This window comes from Sardina pilchardus, chromosome 12 (genome assembly GCF_963854185.1).
Source record: "Sardina pilchardus chromosome 12, fSarPil1.1, whole genome shotgun sequence".
Lineage (NCBI taxonomy): Eukaryota > Metazoa > Chordata > Actinopteri > Clupeiformes > Clupeidae > Sardina > Sardina pilchardus.
Genome location: NC_085005.1, coordinates 8350762 through 8371347, shown reverse-complemented (window position 1 = coordinate 8371347; position 20586 = coordinate 8350762). Strand labels below are relative to the sequence as shown.

At 41.5% G+C, this 20586-nt stretch overlaps 1 long non-coding RNA gene across 1 annotated transcript; it reads left to right on the top strand.

The window, feature by feature from the left end:
• The first annotated feature begins 14176 nt into the window (after nt 1-14176).
• Nucleotides 14177-16176, top strand: LOC134098023 (uncharacterized). Its single transcript, XR_009940986.1, has 3 exons — nt 14177-14258; nt 15263-15428; nt 15648-16176. It is a non-coding gene; the product is annotated as an uncharacterized LOC134098023 (long non-coding RNA).
• Nucleotides 16177-20586: the final 4410 nt, after the last annotated feature.

Below are 20586 nucleotides of genomic sequence, written 5' to 3'. Positions count from 1 at the left end.
ATGTTGCAGAGCAGATGATGCCCTCAAAAAATTGACAAGTCTCATTACTGTTGTCATGACTTCTGAATATTCCTTTCCAAGGCTGGCACACAAAACCATCTGATGAATGACACAATGGTATGCTATGAGGTCAGGGTGATGAACCTTTAAGCGGGACACTAATCCCTTCTCTCTCCCAGTCATACTTGGGGCTCCATCAGTAGCAATGGAAACAACATGCTTCAGGTCTATTTCACTCTCTCTCAACATCTCAATCACAGCTTCATAAATGTCATCCCCTCTTGTATGGCCATGAAGGGTTGTGAGGCCTAACACATCTTCAAAGAATTCCCCCTTCTCTTCATCAAAAAATCTGACAAACACCAGAAGTTGGGCATTATCAGTGTTGTCAGTGGATTCATCCAAAGCCAATGAAATGCATTTAGCCTTTTTAACAGCAAATTTCATTTGGTTCAATAAATCATCAGCAAGGATTTCTGTTCGTCTTACTGCAGTTGAATCAGAGAGGGATATTTGGTTTACTTTCTGTATGATGTCATCTTTTTGAGCTCCCTCAAACAGAGCGACAGCTACTTCATTCATGCACTCCTTCACGATTTCGGCGTCAGTGAAAGGTTTTTTATGCTTGCCTAAGACCCATGCCACTCGCAGTGAAGCTTCAGTTGCACGCTCCTGTTGTGTGGCTGTCCTGACTATCATAGTGCGTGTTGCTTGGTATGATGCTTGCATTTGACTTATTTTTCTGGTCCTTATGTCGGAGTTTTGTGGATAGTTATGTTCGAAGTGGCCATGCTTTGTGTCATAATGACGTTTCACGTTTCCACTTTTGACCAGGGCAACTGTCTCATTACAGATTAAACACATAGGTTTCGTGCTCCCCGCAGGCAGAACAAATGCATATTTGTCAGTCCACTCTGTCTTAAACTCACGATTTTCTGTATCCACCTTTCTTTTTTTCTCAGGTTTAGAGCATGCCATGACTTTTGCTTAGCTGGCTAAAATAGGCTACCGTTCGCAAATTGTTAGGCTAGTTTGAGTGTGACCCGCGCGGACCGACAGACTCGGAACACACGCAGCTTCAATAAGTTGTATATGGTTGTCATAGTGATGTTGTTCAACCACTGATACGTTCGACTGGCGTCGCGTCACACAGAGCAGGTTGTTTGCGCCACGCCCCTTTTTTGGGGAAACAAGCCCTCAGAACAAGCCTGAAACAAGCCAAAGTGAATGGGTGTTGTTCACGGTCACTGATCTATAACGAATAACTTATTATTTATAGATCAGTGGTCGCGGTAGACAGACATGCCGATAAGTTGCTGTGTGGTTGGGTGTACCAACCACAAAGCTAAGAACCCCTAACATTAGGCTACACCAAAAATAAATCAGACCAACGAAAACGGAAATCTAGGCTAACACTTGGCTAACACTAGCAGCTAGGCTATCGGCTATGACAGAAATTATCATATGTTGGAATTATCTAACGAACATACTTTACATCCAAGCCTGTCAGTCAACTACACAACATTACAATTAAAATAAGAGACCAAAAATACAGGAAAACAATTTAGTTATTTAACTGGAGATTCAATGAGATAAGAGTATGTCTGGGTATGACACTGGCCACTGCTACTGCTAGCAGGCTACTCGGGAGACCGAAGGGACATGTTTTTACTTTGATTGAATTAAGCTTTTGAACGTATTTTTCATGGTCAACGACCGACAAAGTGGTAATATATTGAGTGGTCCTATTGATTCGTTGTGTTTTCTGTTATCATTTACCCCTACGATTTCGGTACGAATTACGTTTATTGAGCCTAATTAGCATTGGAGTTAATGGGAGACGTAGTTTGTTTCCCCCAAAAAGGGGCGGGAACGTTCGTCGCGAGTCAAGTTCCCGGATGTGCCGGTCTAACGTATAGGGTTGGGTGCGAGCTAGATACATGCGTGATCGGAAACACAGGCAGAAATCACATGTCAATGAAATCTCGCTTGGATCATTATGGGGAAAAAAAATGAAAAAAAAAAAAAAACGATTTTTGTCTCGGTCCGGATGCCATTGCGTTTGGGTCCGGATCCGGACCGGAGTCCGCCTATTGAGTACCCCTGCCATAGATATATATAGGTCTATGCAAGAACCCCTGATGACGGACCTGCGCAGTTGGGGGTTTGAGGATTTAAAACTTTCATGGCGGCTCTCGACAGTGCGATTTCTTGTTGGCAACTGGCGCCCGCAAGAGAGAGGCCCGACGAAACTTGGACTACAAGCTGAGCTAGGCTACACACAGATTGGAATACAACGCACCCCTCGTCTACGTGAGTTTATACAGACTGGAATACAACGCACTCTACTTGGCTACGTGAGCGACATACATACTGGAATACAACGCACTCTACTTGGCTACGTGAGCGACATACATACTGGAATACAACGCACTCTACTTATCTACGTGAGCGACATACAGACTGGAATACAACGCACTCAAGTGTCTACGTAGAGGGAAGTAACTCGACCATTCCCCTACGAGTGAGTGGGCTGTTATCGCGGCTGTTTATGTGTGTTGATTTCTGCCCTTCTACCCCGTAGCCCCGAGGACTGCCGATCTGCGCCGAGGAGGACAACAAAGAGTTACGGTGCAGTCAGACGCCTCCGTCCGCCAACGTATGCCTCATTTTGTCACATTTCCATAAACGCTAACTGATTGGTTTGTCAGTGTTCGAAAATTTGCATACACGGAATTTCATTGGCTGGCGCTTGCGCGATCCGTCAAAAGTTGAACATTTCTCAACTTTTTAGCGGAGGCAACGTATCTCAGGCAACGCATCGGACCCACAATTCAGTGCGGCATGAAATGAAGTCCAGCCAATGTAAAGTGAATGGGAAAACAACGGACGAACGTTGGCCGACGCAAGCGTGTGACTGCCCCGTTACAACGCACTCTATACCTGACGCTAAAGGGAAGTAGCTTACGCCTAGCCTAACCACTGTTCAGTGGCCTAGCTTTCTGTGTTTGGTGTGGTTCCTGATTGCTGTTCCTCCCCCACAGCCCTGTCCTTGTGTGTACGGGGAAGCGTGCGTTTGCTGCCAAGAGAAGCGGATGCGAGCCATAACGAGAGGACTATTGAGTGTCGGGCCAGGACGGACTGTTGTGACGGCCAGCTAGCATACTACTACCGCGGCCACTGGGCGGAATCCCGGAGGAACAGCTGGGTCGTGAGTGGTGCATGGACTGTCCCCGTAGCCCCTATTAGCCCCCTCTGTATGAACTGTGGTGTCCAGTTGGTTAGCCTAATTATCAGGTCTGTCTGCCCATGGTGCTAGATAGGAATCTTATCATTGGTGGTGGCTATGGGTCCAGCCTACTGCTATCGTGTTGAATGTCACTAGTAATTTGTTGTGTTTTGCCGTGACATGTTTTGAACTGTGATTCACCTTATTACTATCTGCTGTTGCCCTTTTGTAATTTGCTGTGAGGACTTAAAATTGTGTGCCGTGTTGTGACCTCACCTTAATTAGTGGATTCACACTGTGTAGCGTGCTGGCAGCCCGAGCCAGAATATAGTTGATTCATACTGGTTATAACTAAGATCGCTCTGTAGCATTTAGCTGATTCACACTGGAGATAATTTAGGTTGCTTGTTAGCATTTAGCTGATTCACACTGGAGATAATTTAGATTGCTTTATAGCATCTAGCTGACTCACACTGGAGATAATTTAGGCTGCGTTTAGACTGCCAGTTTGAAGTGACCCAAATCCGATTTTTTGCTCTCATGTGGCACGCATCCGATCTGTGCCACGACAGTGTAAACAGAATAAAAACACATGAATTCCGATCTCCTCAGATCGGATACAGGCCCCTTTCGTATGTGGTTTTAAATCAGATATGGATCGGATTTGTGTGCATGTGTCTACAGTCTAAACAGACAAATCGGATATTTCAGTGCAATGCGTCCCACACGTCATTAATCTGACAATTTTGCGCCTGGTGACGTTACAATTCCAAGTGGGCGCGCTGGTGGAGCGTGTTAAAAGTTGCCCTATTGATACTTTGATAGACTATTACGTTTCCGTAGACCATGTATTGAGAATAAAACATTTGTAGCCTAGCTAATTATCTACAATCGCAGGCCTATAGCCATCCAAATATGAATGGTATACTGTAAATAGCCTACAACCAGAGATATTAAGCAAAAAAGTGCCAAATTCAAGCATCGCGATTTGTATGCTATTAGCCTATTTTTAAAACTGCAACTGCAGTTCTGTTTGTTTAACTTTGCTTCGTGAAATTTGAATGTGTAGACTTCAATCACGTCATTCATTTCGTCAGTCCCTCGATCTGTTTCAAGTTAACATGAGTGCCATTTGATTTATATAGTCACAGCAAATGTAAGTGAAAAATATAGTCGCAAGCGGCGATGGCGGGCCCGAGCACCTGCGGTGCGGAGACCTGTGACATTTCGGAATCTAACAAAGCAACATGTGCGTGTTGGTGGGCATGTGCATGAGCAACACACATGCCCACCAAATTTGGTCAATTTTCCTGAATGTATGTGTCAGCCACAACAGACAATATGCTAGGTAGCGCTATAGAGTCCCTAAGCCACACCCTAGGCCAGAGCTCTATCTCTGACTATCGATAGCAATAACGCTAGACAGACACAGACAGAGGGGGTAGAGACAAATGGATCAATAGAATAGAATATACACTTTTTTGATCCCGTGAGGGAAATTTATTTCTCTGCATGTAACCCAATTTAACCAAATTAGTGAACACACACAGCACACAGTGAACACACAGTGAGGTGAATCACACACTGACCCAGAGCAGTGAGCTGCCTGCCCAACCAGCGGTGCTGGGGGAGCAGGGAGGGGTTAGGTGCCTTGCTCAAGGGCACTTTAGTGGTGAACTGGTTGGGGATTGAACCGGCAACCTTCCAGTTACAAGCCCCAAGCCCTAACCAGTAGGCCACGGCTGCCCGGAGTGAGTGAGTGAGTGAGTGAGTGAGTGAGTGAGTGAGTGAGTGAGTGAGTGAGTGAGTGAGTGAGTGAGTGAGTGAGTGAGTGAGTGAGTGAGTGAGTGAGTGAGTGAGTGAGTGAGTGAGTGTGTGTGTGTGTGTGTGTGTGTGTGCGAGAGAGAGAGAATGACAGGGGAGGGGTGAGAGAGTGTCTGTGAGTCTGTGTAGAGAATTAGCAGGGGACGAGAGAGACATGCAGCTGAGAGAGAGAGCACCTACTCCTGCTCAGCTAAATGGATGGAGTATAAGACACATGCAAACACAAATAAACCTAAATACTCACTTACTATGAGCGGCGATTGCGGGCCCGAGCACCTGCGGTGCGGAGACCTGTGACATTTCGGAATCTAACAAAGCAACATGTGCGTGTTGGTGGGTATGTGCATGAGCAACACACATGCCCACCAAATTTGGTCAATTTTCCTGAATGTATGTGTCAACCACAACAGACAACACGCTAGGTGGCGCTATAGAGTCCCTAAGCCACACCCTAGGCCAGAGCTCTATCTCTGACTATCGATAGCAATAACGCACAAGCCCACCAAATTTGGTTCATTTTCCTGAATGTGTGTGTCAACCACAACAGACAATGCGCTAGGTGGCGCTATACAGTCCCTAAGACACCCTTGGCCAGAGCGCTGGCTGTCTCTGAATAGCTATAGCAATAACACACATGCCCACCAAATTTGGTTCATTTTCCTGAATGTATGCGTCAACCACAACACACAATCTGCTAGGTGGCGTTATAGAGTCCCTAAGCCACACCCTAGGCCAGAGCTCTGTTTCTGACTAGCGGCAGTAATAACAAACAAGCTAACCAAATTTGATTCATTTTCGTGAATGTATGTCAACCACAACAGGTGACACACTAGGTGGCGCTATAGAGTCCCTAAGCCACACCCTCGGCCAGAGCTCTGTCTCTGAATAGCTGTAACAAAAGACATGCACACCAATTTTTGTGAATGTACTGTACGTGTGAAGCACAACAGACAATGCGCTAGATGGCGTTATTGAGTCCTTAAGCCAAAACCTCGGCCAGAGCTCTGTCTTTGACTAGCAAAAACAAAAACACACGAGCCCACCAAATTTGGTTAATTTTCACGAATGTTTGTGTCAACCACAACAGACAATGCGCTAGGTGGCGCTATAGAGTCCTTAAGCCACACCCTAGGCCAGAGCTCTGTCTCTGACTAGCAAAAGCAATAACACACGAGCCCACCAAATTTGGTTAATTTTCGTGAATGTTTGTGTCAACCACAACAAACAATGCACTAGGTGGCGCTATAGAGTCCCTAAAGCAGCTTGCACACTGCCCAAACAAGTGCCAACAAACACCAACATTCTAAAGTCTGCAACTGTTGGCAAAAGTCTTTAGAATGTTCAAATGCTCAGGTGTGCATTCTACACTGCCCAAACATCAACTGACATAACTGTCAAGGTCAAAGGTGGCTGCTATCTAGACTACTAATTACTTTCCTAGGCTACTTATAGTTTTATAATGGATACGCCTACTTTGATTAATGTAATGAAAGTGGTGTTGGTCTGGCTGGCTTATAGAGCTACTAGGCGTATACAGGATCGCCAACAAACACGAAGATTCAGGAGGAGAATGTGGTGTAAACCATGGCTTTTACGACATCAAAACCAGGGGGCTTACCCAAACTTGTGCAGGGAGCTGAGGTCCGAAGACACTCCAGCCTTTGCGAACTTTTCACGCTTTGCGCCCCAGGCTTTTGAGCAATTACGTATAATGGTAACACCCCTGATAAATAGGAAAAATACGAATTTCAGAGACTGCATCTCTCCTGGTGAGCGTCTGATGGTCACCTTGCGATTTTTGGCAACAGGTAAGGTCCAATTCCAATTCATTCATAGTTTGCTTAAAAGAGTAAGCATGGCTGTATAAAGTGTGTATAACCTTTTTGTTTAACAGGTGAAACATTCCAAAGTCTGTCATACCAGTTTCGGATTGGTTGCTCAACCATCCGAGCAATCATCCCTGAGACTTGTGCTGCCATATATCAAGTCCTCTCTGAGAAATATCTTAAGGTAAGCACCACACTTCTCCATGCGCTCCTCACACTCACAACACTTCACACACACACACACACACACACACACACACGACAAATACACTTCCATGTATCCTTGTATCCTAGACAGTATTAACCATAGCAAATTACGAAGATGACAAAGCATGATTACATTTGAATTTGTATTTAATAAATAGAATAAATAATAATACAAATATTTTTCTGTTCTGTTATACAAACATTTCCTTGTTTTTACCATTTAATATGATACATTACATTATCATATTATAATATCTCACATATAGTTGAATATGCACAATAAATAGAATAAATAATATTTTTCCTTGTTTTTAGTTATATATAGCCTACTTAATGTTGTATATGTATGTTGTATAATAGGCCTATGTTGTATTATGATTGATATATGTAGTGTGTGTGTGTGTGTGTGTGTGTGGGGGGGGGGGGTGTAATAATTATATTTTGTATTGTATTATTACTTTTTAATTATATAGGCAGCATCTAACAACATCTAAAGCAACTGAATCAATTATATCCAAAGGAGTCATTGTGAGAATTTGGTCTGTTGTAGATAAATTGATTAATTTGGCATTGAACGAAACGAAAGTAATGTGGGTCTGCAGACTCAATCTGTCGGAACTCATTCTCTAAATATTGACAGTATGTTGTGATATGGTCACGTGGTCTCACAGCCGCGCTCTCACTGAGAGAGCGCAGTGTGGCATTTACCGCTTCCAGCATCTGCATGTCCTTTTCTTGGGCAGGATCTTGGGCTGACCTCTTTCTCGGCTTAGGTCGAGGAGTAGTTGAGTTTGAGGGTGGAGGGTTTAGATGGTTTGAAGGGTCTTCCTCTTCAATGTCTTCTGTTGTGTCTGTTGTTGGGTCATTGAAGCTGTTACCCTCATCAGCAGTTTCATCAGCATTGTCTTCTGGAAGATCAGATGAACTCTCCTGTTGAAATAATAACATTAGCAATTTAATATTTCTTATTTCAGTGCCCCAATACAACAACAGAGTGGCTGAAGGTTGCCGAAGGATTTCAGAAGAGCTGGCAGTTTCCCCACTGTCTGGGCGCTCTGGATGGGAAACATGTTGCCATCAGGCCTCCACCAAACAGTGGTTCACTGTATTATAACTACAAACATTTTAATTCGATTGTTCTTATGGCCCTTGTAGACAGTGACTACAAATTTCTGTACGTCGACATAGGATGCAATGGTAGAGTATCAGATGGAGGTGTATTCAGGGGCTGCACACTTGAAGAGTCAATCCAAGAACACACTGCCAACATCCCCCCACCTTCTCCTCTACCAGGCTCAGACAAAATTATACCATACTACCTAGTAGCGGATGAAGCATTCCCACTGAAGGCATACATCATGAAGCCATACGCGAGAAGAGGCCTCACCGAGGAACAACAGCTATTTAACTATAGACTGTCCAGAGCTCGAAGGGTAGTAGAGAATGCCTTTGGCATACTAGCCAACCGGTGGCGGGTGTTTTTCACCACGATCAACCAAAAGCCAGAGGTAGTCGAAAGCATTGTGCTGGCATGCTGTGCAATGCACAACTTCCTTCGAGAGGAACACAGCAATGTCTATGAAGTCCCTGAGACACCTGATAGCTGGAGTCAGGATCCTGTATTACAACAAGCTAGTCTGCCAGGCAGTACAAATCCCACTCAGCAGGCTAAAAAGGTTAGGGATATTCTAACAGAATATCTTCATTCCAACTAACCTCAATGATTCCACATGGAACTAGCCTAGTAAGCATGATTAATTAAATAATTTGTTACCAAAATAAAATTCTTACATTTGGCGATATATTTGATTGCGATGGTCTTTTTTTCATATGGGCTTCTAGAAATTTCATCCTTTGCAGCATCCAGGTCTGTCTCGGTGTGATGGATCCATCGCTGCCTGATGGCTTCTCTTTCAAATAGCGCCTGTACTGTGTCCTCAGGGTTTCCATCTTTGCTTTGACTGCTGCTTCTGCATAACAAGTAGATTTACATAAACATTATGAACGATATAGGCCTACTTCAGTCTACTTTAACATATCACAGACCACCTACCCCGTGCACTACCTGATGAGGTTCAAGCTTACGTGAAGACCTACTGTATACTGCTGGCTCATGCACATGTTCATTGGCATAAATCTCTCTCTCTCTCTCTCTCTCTCTCTCTCTCTCTCTCTCTCTCATATCAATTTACATAATCTCTACATAATTTGCTGGTAGGTTTACAAACTTCATTATTGACTAATTTAAAAATGCACCAAGATGGGCAGAAACAAAGTGTAGGCTAGCCTAAACCTACAGGGATAATAACAATAAACAAAACCTCTCTGGTCTTCATTTGTGAATCATATTAGTGTATCTGGTTAAACTAAAACACACAGGGTTTTTTTCGTAAGGAAGCTAGATACATTTTGGGCAACTTGGCTAGCTTGCCTGACAGCTGGAGTCCTCAAGGGGGGGGGGGGGGGAATCAGACTAGATAACAATACTGCTTTGATTTTCATAGCTTGGTGGTGGTATACTTCGTGGTTTGTTGGCAGTGAACAAATGTAAGGCTTGTCTGTAATTTTACCAACGAAGCTAAGCTAGCTATAGACGTAACAGGTCACTTACCAGTTATATTCAGGCTCTCGGCGATCTGTCTCATTGCTCTTGCTTTCGTGTCTCTGTTCGAATATAGTTGGCTCTTCACGTCGTATAGCATAGGCCTTTCCTCCCACAGCTCGATGAGTCGATCTTCATTTTCAACCGTCCAAAAACCAGCCATTTCAATCGCTATTACAGTATGTACGAGTCAGGAGATGAGTGAAAGGCTAAAAGTAACATTAAAGTATCCGCTCGCGGATGTTAGGCACGCGAGCTGAGCCTAGTTGTCATGCCAACAAGGGGTCAGATTGTTGAAGTTTGTTGGAAAAGTGTCTACACTGCACGAACATTCTAAAACTTTACCGGACCGGACTCGACATGTCGAACTCATTCGGACTCTGTCAGACAGTGACAAACAAACGCGGACTGACCGTCCACACTGACCAAACTGTTCGTGTTCGTTTGTGTTTGTTTGTGTTTGTTGGCGTTTGTTCGAGCAGTGTGCAAGCACCTTAAGCCACACCTGAGGCCAGAGCTCTGTCTCTGAATAACTTTAGCAATAACACACATGCCCACCAAATTTGGTTCATTTTCGTGAATGTTTGTGTCAACCACAACAGACAACGCACTAGGTGGCGCTATAGAGTCCCTAAGCCACACCCAAGGCCAGAGCTCTGTCTCTGACTACCGATAGCAATAACACACAAGCCCACCAAATTTGGTTAATTTTCGTGAATATTTGTGTCAACCACAACAGACAACGAACTAGGTGGCGCTATAGAGTCCCTACGCCACACCCTATGCCAAAGCTCTGTCTCTGACTAGCCATAGCAATAACACACAAGTCCACCAAATTTGGTTCATTTTCGTGAATGTTTGTGTCAACCACAACAGATAACGTGCTGCTAGGTGGCGCTATAGAGTCCCAAAGCCACACCTTAGGCCAAAGTTCTGTCTCTGACTAGCAGAAGCAATTTCACGTGTAGCTGCCAAATTACATCCAATTCATAACCTTTTTTCTTCCTAAAACACCAACTTCCTGTTTCTTAATAAAACGCCATAATTCAAACCTTCGCCATTTCAATATACTTCACAAATTCAAAAATCTGTTCGCAATTCCTCTCGGGCAATCCCTCAAGATCATTTTAGTGCTTAAATGACATGATTTCGATAAACCGTCTAGGAGAAGTGTTTCAAAATACGTGACGTGCAAAAATCATAATCATAATCATAACTCAAATTCTTCTAAGATCCACATGTAGCTGCCAAATTACAAGAGTTTTGGAGCATGCCAAGTTGGTGAAAAAGGGCCGCACGGGATAAGACGAAGAGAGAATAAGAATAATCTGATCAAAAACAATAGGGCCTTGCACCTACGGTGCAGCCACTTTCAGTGGCCGCACCTCGGTGCTCGGGCCCTAATAATCTGAGCAAAAACAATAGGGCCTTGCACCTACGGTGCAGCCGCTGCTACAGCGGCCGCACCTCGGTGCTCGGGCCCTAATAATCTGAGCAAAAACAATAGGGCCTTGCACCTACGGTGCAGCCGCTGCTACAGCGGCCGCACCTCGGTGCTCGGGCCCTAATAAAAAACATGACCTAGACGCAGGCACGTAGGAACGAAGTAAGCATTGGGGGGGACAATAATGAGGTCTGTTGCGCGCGCAGAGTGCGCGCCGAATCTTTTTTATATTAATAAATAAAGGGGGGCGAATTATAAGTCACACAAGAGATAAAAACCTATTGCTGACGTTTTAATGGCCCTTTGTAAGATGCCGCTTTGAAAATATGTATTTCAGTCTTTTTCTTAACCTATTTTTGGAACTGGGAAGAACATCTGCACATAGGCTATTCAGAACACATTTCTTCCCTGAAAACGCACACATGTCTGTAGCCTAGGACAACGTAAACTGACTCCCCCAATGCTTCCCTTTACATGGTTGCATAAACGTTGCTTAAATGAAAATATGTTTCTTCTTCTTGACTTTTCATATGCCATCTAAGTAAATGTTATGTCAGCTGACAGATGGATGCGCGTTTTGGGCACAATGAATGGGTTTGCCTTTATATGTGACCATTCATAGCGAAATCAGTCGTTTTGCGCACAACGTTATTTTGAGAAAATCAACAATAACAAACTTCCGGGTTAAAATGTTGAATTTCACGTTTTCGCCTAATTCGACTGTATACAGTTTACAGTTTCATATCGTGAACGCATTTCACGGAAAAACATACGTTTTGACTGTTAAACCCGGCGAAGATTCAACACATTTGCTGTCATTCCCGTTGTGCACGCGCTGCTTAAAAAGGTGATTTCTCCTCTTCTGGCATATCGTGACAGGAGAACCATGTCAACTTTGGATGCTGTTATCTTACCCTCGATATACATATCGTTGGAAAGCTTAGTTTATGGCCGTTCACGTGAGCACAATAACTTAATTTAATTAATTTTACCGAAACGACTGGTTCCGCTTTACAGGGTCACATATTAGTTTAAATGGAGACGCAGGGAGAGCGCGCTGTGGCTATTGTTACCTGTATGCAGCCAGCTCAACAAAGTTACGTGGTTAGAAGATTCCTGTATGCTGCATTGCCGTGACCATTTCCTTGTGGATTTTTCTCATTGGAATACAGCTAACGAACGCGAAAGCTGAGATTGCGTTGCACATCAGTGTTGGAACGACTAGGCTCACAAACTGTGAGACGAACATTGTTTTTCGTGTCTGGGAGATCTCGTTGTCGTTTTGGACTGGCGGATTCTTATGGTTATTGTTTGGACTTATGGACACTGAACGTTTGGGGGGGGGCATTATGAAGCTTTGTGTTAATTAGTATGTCGGGGCTTCACCTCAGCGCGTAAGTTGCGCGCTAGGTGGCCATGAACTCATTGCTTAATTTGTGACACAATACAGTGTGTAGCCTATTCATAATTAATTTGTGTTTTTTCATTTGTTAGATTACTGCATGTTTGACGTAGTTTGTAAACAGGCATTCTGCCCGTTTATCTTAAGTCAACCGAGGCCTTCAATGCGGTTCATATCCGCCCGTAACCTTATGCTATATGTGCGACGTGACACTGTCTAGATTATAATAAGAGGCAAATTTTTATACATATCATTTTAAAAGCATATAATAGGATGAACAAAGTGTATGGACCTGCTAAATCCAGGTAAGCAGATAATTAGGCAATGTGCCACGTCCGATTTCGCAAGTGCCTAAATTGACAGTCGTCTGTAAGACTAGCCAAAACTTATTTAGGCTATCGTAGACTACTGTATTTACCCACAATATCCCACAATCTCCCACAATATCCTCTTAACTATTTCGAAAAGAATGAAAGAATGCCGTAGACTAAATATATGGACTGCGAGAGTAGCCTACAGCAGCTTTCAGACACTCAAGGTGAGGAAGTGCTGCATGCTGCATTATTGAGACGGGCTTCGTTTCGGGAAACATTCTTAAAACACAATGTGAAAGACCTCCGATGCGCACTGATAGCTATAGTTATGGGGCCGTATCTCAGGAGGATATAATTGAGCCTAAGAAATCAACAACATCTGTACTTTTCAGCATTTTTCTTTCGGGAGGGGGTCCAACATTGCGGGTGTCCCGACCCCCCCGGTTCCTACGCGCTTGCCTAGACCTGTGCGGGTTAGTTGCATAGACAGTAAAAGAGTTAGTTGTTACACCCGTCTCTGGCAAAATGAACTGATTTTATAGCGCATGCACGAGCAATTATGATTGCGAGTTATGGATTATTTTTATGTGCCGCGATCACACCCAAAGAAAGTTAACACAGCAAATTCAAATATCAGTGTTGGACCAATTGCTTCAGACATGTAAGAAATAAGCAGTTCATCAGCTATATTAACAGGTTTTATCAAGTCGATATGACCAAAATAAGCCTATTTAAAGGTTATTGTGAGCATAATAGCCTATGGTCTGCAATGGCTAATCACTCATACAACTAGCTTTAACAGTCATACATTTGGACCTTTTTTGTTGATTATATATGAAAGCAGATGTTTATTGTTTAAGCCAGTAGTGTTTTGTGTTAAAATATGTTATAGGATTCACGATTTTAGCACTGTTACAACCATGACGCTATACTGTTACAACTGTAGCCTACCGCACTTTTTTTTTATGGCTGCGTATAGCCTATAGGTTGGAACAAAGGTAGCCTAAATGTCACTGTTAAGTTATTAACAAACTGCAACATATTTGTTACATTCTGTTTCAACTTTCATGGAGTAGAGATGTATGACTCTGTTCTGGTCAAGTTTCACTGCTCTCAAGTCTATCGTCTTTGTGTAAAGCTAGTTTGAACTGAAAAAATTAAAAAAAATTACGATTGTGCTGGTTCTCCGAGGAGGGTCGGTCTGCGGCATGGGCGTTACATATGTGGCAAGAAACTCCCCAATTAGGCGTTCCTGTCGTGAATAGTCAACCAATCAGAAGGAGCTTTGCACTGCATTCTGGGAAATGCTTAATTTCCGGAGTTTGTCAGTTTGTAAAAGTCCTCTGAAGTCCTCGTCGAAGCCACGCAGAAGCTACGATAGCAGAGAAACTGAAGCTAAACCGATGAAACGTAAGTAACTTCTATATCTATAACTATGGCTTATACTACCATTTAAGCAATTCCAGCGTTATATTAGAATATGGGTAGCAAGGCGAAAGTAAGCAGAACGGAGGAACAGATTGTTTGCTTGTGATGTTGCTTGTTTGTTTGTATGAAAATATGTAGGCCTACTTAAAATGGTACGTGATAAAATTAGTCATCGTGTTTATGTGGTAACGTTAAAAGCATGCCAGCAACGCACATTGTTTTCAACTAAACCCATATAAAGTGAAGACGTAACGAACGTAGGCCTAACTAAATTCGGTACTTTGGGGTTAACAGTAACTATTTTCTGAGGCTGTTGAGTGGTGAACAGGTGACCTGTTGATTTGGTGCGTTTTATACGGCCTCAAAAATGGTTACAGTTAACACCAAATTACCCTAAATTCTGATTAGATTGACTGTAGTGGAGCTGAATCGAGCTGAATTTGTTTTGGCTATGCCGAAGATCCTTGCAATGATGTGATACATTTGCTACATGAGTGATGCCATGATTAAAAATCAAAAGGTTCATTTGTTATGTTCCTATTGACATAAAGAATTATTGAGAGTTGTCATGTAAAAGAAAGACATCTAGGAGTTCTACAGGAGTTCTACAACGTTTGACCAGTACAATTACTAATACTGTATTCATGGGTTTCATCAGGTCCCTTTACACTGTTACATATACAATCAAGCACCTTGATTATAAATGCAGACTGCATGGTGCTTGATTAATACACCTGTGGAAATGGACTTGAATTCATGGGTTTCATCAGGTCCCTTTGCACGGGTGTATTAATCAAGCACCATGCAGTCTGCATTGATAATCAAAGTGCTTGATTGTATACACCTGTGGAAAGGGACCTGATAATCCATGAATAGTCAGTTTGACTTTAGAGGCCTGTTAGTTGATCACTACTAGAATCTTAGCAGAAGTTGGATAATGTTCTCTAATAAGTTAATGTTCTCCATATGTCTTCCTATCACTGCAGTTACATTCTTCCATACTGTCTAGCGGTCAGAAGCCGCAATTACGAAGTTGTTCAGACCCAGGATGCACGCTGCTCCACTGCCCTTTCTGCCCAGAGTACAAGGGTGACTATGCCAGGGTGGAAACGCACATGCAGAGCCATTTGAAAACGGTGGTACATTATGGAGGTATGTTTGAGATTGATAGTTAAGCCCTTAGCCCTGTATCATGGTCTTCTATGAAACTGTATGCATTGGTTCTGAAATTACAAAAGGTTCTGAAAGTAATGTTATTAGTAATGAAGTGAAGTTGCCATTCAATTGTTTCATGTAACGTTAGGAGGCTATTTGATCTATTTGATCTTTGATCTTATCTATTTCTTATTTAATTATTCTTTTGTTGTTCAGAATATGTGATCTACAAATGCAATTTGGGCTGCAGAAAGGGCAGTCACCACCACTGCGGTTGTGGCCTCACCTTTCCCAGGAAGAGTAGCTTTGAAATCTACAGGATTGCACATTTGTTCTCTGCCAACAAAAGTTGGAAAAATGCATGCTTGGTGCTTAAACACAGGCTATGGGAGGTACTTGGTACAAGATGTACAATTTCCAAAGTAGCTCCCATGGCACACGCACACACCAACACACAGACGCACACGCACGCACGCACGCACGCACACACCAACACACACACAGGCCAAGATTTTGTTTTACTTTTATTTATTTTATCTTGCATGGCCTGCAGAAGTTTCTCTTCTGTGTTTGTTCTACAACAAAGTATTGGCCGAAATCTACAGGATTGCGCATTTGCACATTTGTTCTCTAACAAAAGTTGGGAAAATGCATGCTTGGTGCTTAAACTGTTATGAAACATGAAAAAAAGTTGATCTCTTCTGGGTTTGTCCCATAATAAAGTTTAGGCTACTTTGCAAATAAATGGTTGTTGTGTCTTTATTGAACAATCCATATTGAGTATGAACTTGAGTTATGCTGTCTGATTACATAATGCTCCATATACCTACACATTTGCTCAATGACCAGGATATTAATCAATATTTTTAATTTGTTGGGATACACAGCCTGGGAATAGTGAAAGACATTTGACTGTAGTCAGCCTATGGACTACTTCATCGGAGAGGGTGCTGCAGGGATGGAGGATCAATGGGGAGGGGGGAATGATGTGTTAGGTTTGTGTATTTTTGAGCTAAATCCTTGTAAATGCAAAGCAATATTATGTGACTGTAATGCTTTGCCAGCTGATCTGTGACTCACAAAGGAGTGAAGGGAAAACACTACTGCAGCATTTTTGTGTCCAAAATATTGTATTGTACAGTAGGCCTATCCTACAATCCACTGTCTTGTACAGAAACACCACACAGGCTGAGAGAAGGGCTCTACAACATGTTATAAAGTCTGCAGAGAGGATCATAAGAACAGAACTTCCCTCTATGGAAAACATGTATGCACAACGCTGCCAGAAGAGAGCAGAGAGAATCAAAGACTCCTTTCACCCAGCTCACTCTCTGTTCAGACACAAACACTGCACATACAACTTGTGACAAACCTGTAAACATGTGGAATATGGGGAAAGTGCAATACTACAAAGGGGAATAAGGGCAATATGCAATATCTTCTACTGTACTGTATATGGGACTACATGCAAGGCTAACAAGGGGAAAATGTGCAATACTTTGTCAGTGTAATGTGGAGATTATGTGCAATACTAGGGACAATGTGCAATATCTTGTGCAATACTATTAATGGGACAATGTGCAATATGAATCAGGTGCAATACTATTAGTGGGACAACTGTGCAGCAACAATATGACTGAGTAATATTCTAACAGTGGAATGTGGGGATCATGTGCAATATCAATATTATTATGGGAAAATGTTTATATCGTGTGCAATATGGAAATCCGGTGCAATATCAATGGGACAACTGTGCAATATATCTAAACTGCAATATGAGAAGTATGCACTTGTATCCACATGGGACAGGGTGCAATATCTTGGATGTGTGACACTTGCGTATTCAGTAGCATGGTGCTTATGCAGCGGTAACTTTATGAATATCGTTTTTTTTCGTATCCAAATAATTTTTTTTTTTTTAAACATTTCTTTATTAGAGTTTTGTTCTTTTATACACACAACAACCCCAATCCCAAGGCACAAAATGAAATGATAAAGAAAGTCTTAAAAGCATCTTCTGTAGTAAAAAAACAAATAAACAAACCCAAATGTATATTTCCAACATACTATGTCATACTGGTCGGTGTCTAAACCTCCATATACACAATATACACAAACAAGTATCCAAATAATTGCATTAACTGTAGGCGTTGATGTGCAGTAATTCTGTATTATATTATAGGAAATACTGTCGTGATACTGCAGTACAATACATTTTTTTCGTAACGGATAATCTATTTAACAAGTAGGCCTACAATGCACTGCACAACCATTTTCAACTTCTTCTGCTGGATTGCGTTTAAACTTTACTAAGTTTGGTTCAATGCTAATGGAAAGCGGGCTGTGCCCTTACTTTGACATACATGTTAGACCGGATGTTAATAGTTCCTTGAAGAAGGAGAAGAAGAAAAGGGGGGTGTTTCCGACTTAGACAGAAACGCCTATTTATGATTCCGCAGACCGACGATATTCGGTTCTCCCCTAGCCTACAAGAAACTTTTAGCCCATGCGCATGCGGGCCATTTCAAGTGTCTGGTAAATGTAAACACACATGATCGGATTTGGGTCACTGGCGAAAGTAGATGTAAACATGCAATCAAAAAAATCGGATATGAGCACAAAATCGGAATTGAGCATATCCGATCTGTAGTCTAAACGAAGCCTTAGATTGCTTTATAGCATCTAGCTGATTCACACTGGTTACAGGCCTCACATATTGCATTTAGTAAAGACTATAGAGTATAACATAGCTACCCCTGCTCTGCCTCTGGTGGTCAGACTGTATTAGTGCCAAACTGGTTGGACGTGATTGTGATTTTAAAAACCTTGTAACTTAATAAAACTTGACTTTTATAAAAGTATTCTCGTGTTGTGTGTGTGCCTCAAGGGTCGGCTTTTCCAGCCTGTTTACCGTTACACAAGCTCAGAACATCTGAAAATGGAGAGCAATGAGGAAGGTACCCACATTCACACAAAAAACAGACCCAGCTCACGTACCAATAAGGATTCCAAACGAAAAGGTACAATTGTAATGCACTTCTTCTCCATTACAACTCTTGTTTCTGTTATTCTCTGCCCAGGCTTCATTTATTTAATACTTTTTGAGGCTTCATGTCTTGAAAGTGATGTAAATGTAGGCACTTATGTTGTTGTTATGTTTTCTTATCTGCATGCTTCCTGGCGTTGTGTTTCCTGTGTAACGGTGAAGGGAAATGAAAATTGAGCGGAAGCTTACGTATGGCTATGCCAGGCTACATGTGGCCTATAAACTAGAGCTAAAGTAAATCAATAAAGTATCTATCTATCTCTATCTATCTATCTATCTAAACTGAGTTTTACTTACAGAGAAACATTGGGGCTGCAACATGTAGTATTGGTCCAAATTTCATTTGATCCCAATAGTCTTTTCTTTCAAGAGAGGATGTGGCTGTATTATGTAAAAGTGAGATGTGTCTTATTGTCTTGATGTAGAATATGGCTATATTTTTCTGCTTGTGGAAGGTGTCATCATGGTTATAGAAGTGTAACAGTTTCGGGTAACACTTTATAATAACTACACACAATTCATCATCTATTAAGCATTTGTTAACTATTAGTTAATTGTTTGTTCATCATTAGTAATTCATTGTTCATGCATAATTTATCATCAGTTAAGCATTTGTGCACAAAGTTATTATTGGTTTGTTCATAGTGAATAAGCCTATTTCTAAGATATTTATAAATTGTTGCTAATACTTAATAGATCATGCAATAAAATTTTGTTAATGAAGTACTATATCATTATTTAACAGTTGTTACATACTGTATGCACTAATGATTAGTAAGGATGTGAATACATGTTTTATAAACCACTTCCTAATACTGTAATTCATGATTAACTCAGGAGTTACAAGTGGTTAGTTAATGATATTTTGTGACCTCATCTAAAGTGAGGACTTTTTATGCCTTGCTACACATTTGCAAATGAGTTGTAAATACTACATTCACATTCATTCATTAAGCTGACAATTTTATCCAGAGCAACATACACGTCAATTAAATTAAACACAACCGCAGGAGCTTGGAATCGAACCTCCAACTGAACCGACTATAGAATGATAGCCCTGCTCCTTAACCACTACACCACCTCTTCTACTCTGTAGAAATAGATGGGATCTAGTTTTAGTTGTTTTAAGAGAACTACTTTCCTGTTATGCGTATGACTACATTTGATGTAGCACTAAGCAGCGCATTGATACAATAGTTAGAGAGTTATAGTATACAAGTAATTGACCGACGTACTGTATACTGAAGTAAAACTATGCAAGAGTGTCTACTACACACTGTTAAGCATGTTATTAAATGCTGTGTTCTTAATTTTAAAGCATAATTCCTACCTTAACTCTCATCTGTAAATCATGCGTATACACAATTATAAATGTTTGTTCATAGTAAACACGCGCGTCTATTTTATACTTGTGAATTTATAGTTACAATAGCAGTGGCCAGAGGTAGTGTAGTGGATAAGGCACTGGGCTAGCATGCTGTAAGCCAAATAATTGGGGGTTCAATCCCCTGTTGCCACCATTGTGGCTTTACTCTTTACTTTCATTGATGGTGTCTCTTTGGATGAAAGTGTCTGCTAAATTAATAAATGCAAATGTAACCTTTATAACTCATTTGTAAATGTGTAGCAAGGCATATTCAGTCCTCACTTTAGATGAGCTCACAAATATCATTAACTAACCACTTGTTACTCCTGAGTTAATCATTAATTACAGTATGAGAATTAACATGGGAGTAATACTTTACAAATGATGATCAAAACATTTACTAATAGTTTGTAACTGGTTCTTAATAGGGAAATGATTTCATTTATAAATGGTTGTTTCATTATTTATAAGGTATAAACCATGTATTTACAAACATTGTTTTTATTTACTATGAACAAACCATTCATAACTTTGTGAACAAATGCTTTACTGATGATGAATTATACATGAACAATAAATTACTAATGATGAACAAACCATTAACTAATAGGTAACAAATGCTTAATAAATGATGAATTGTGTGTAGTTATTATAAAGTGTTACCCAGTTTCGGTTCATAAAAACAACTGATGTGTAGTTCAGAAATCGGAAGTATCAGAAATCCAGTAAGAACTTAAGACAAA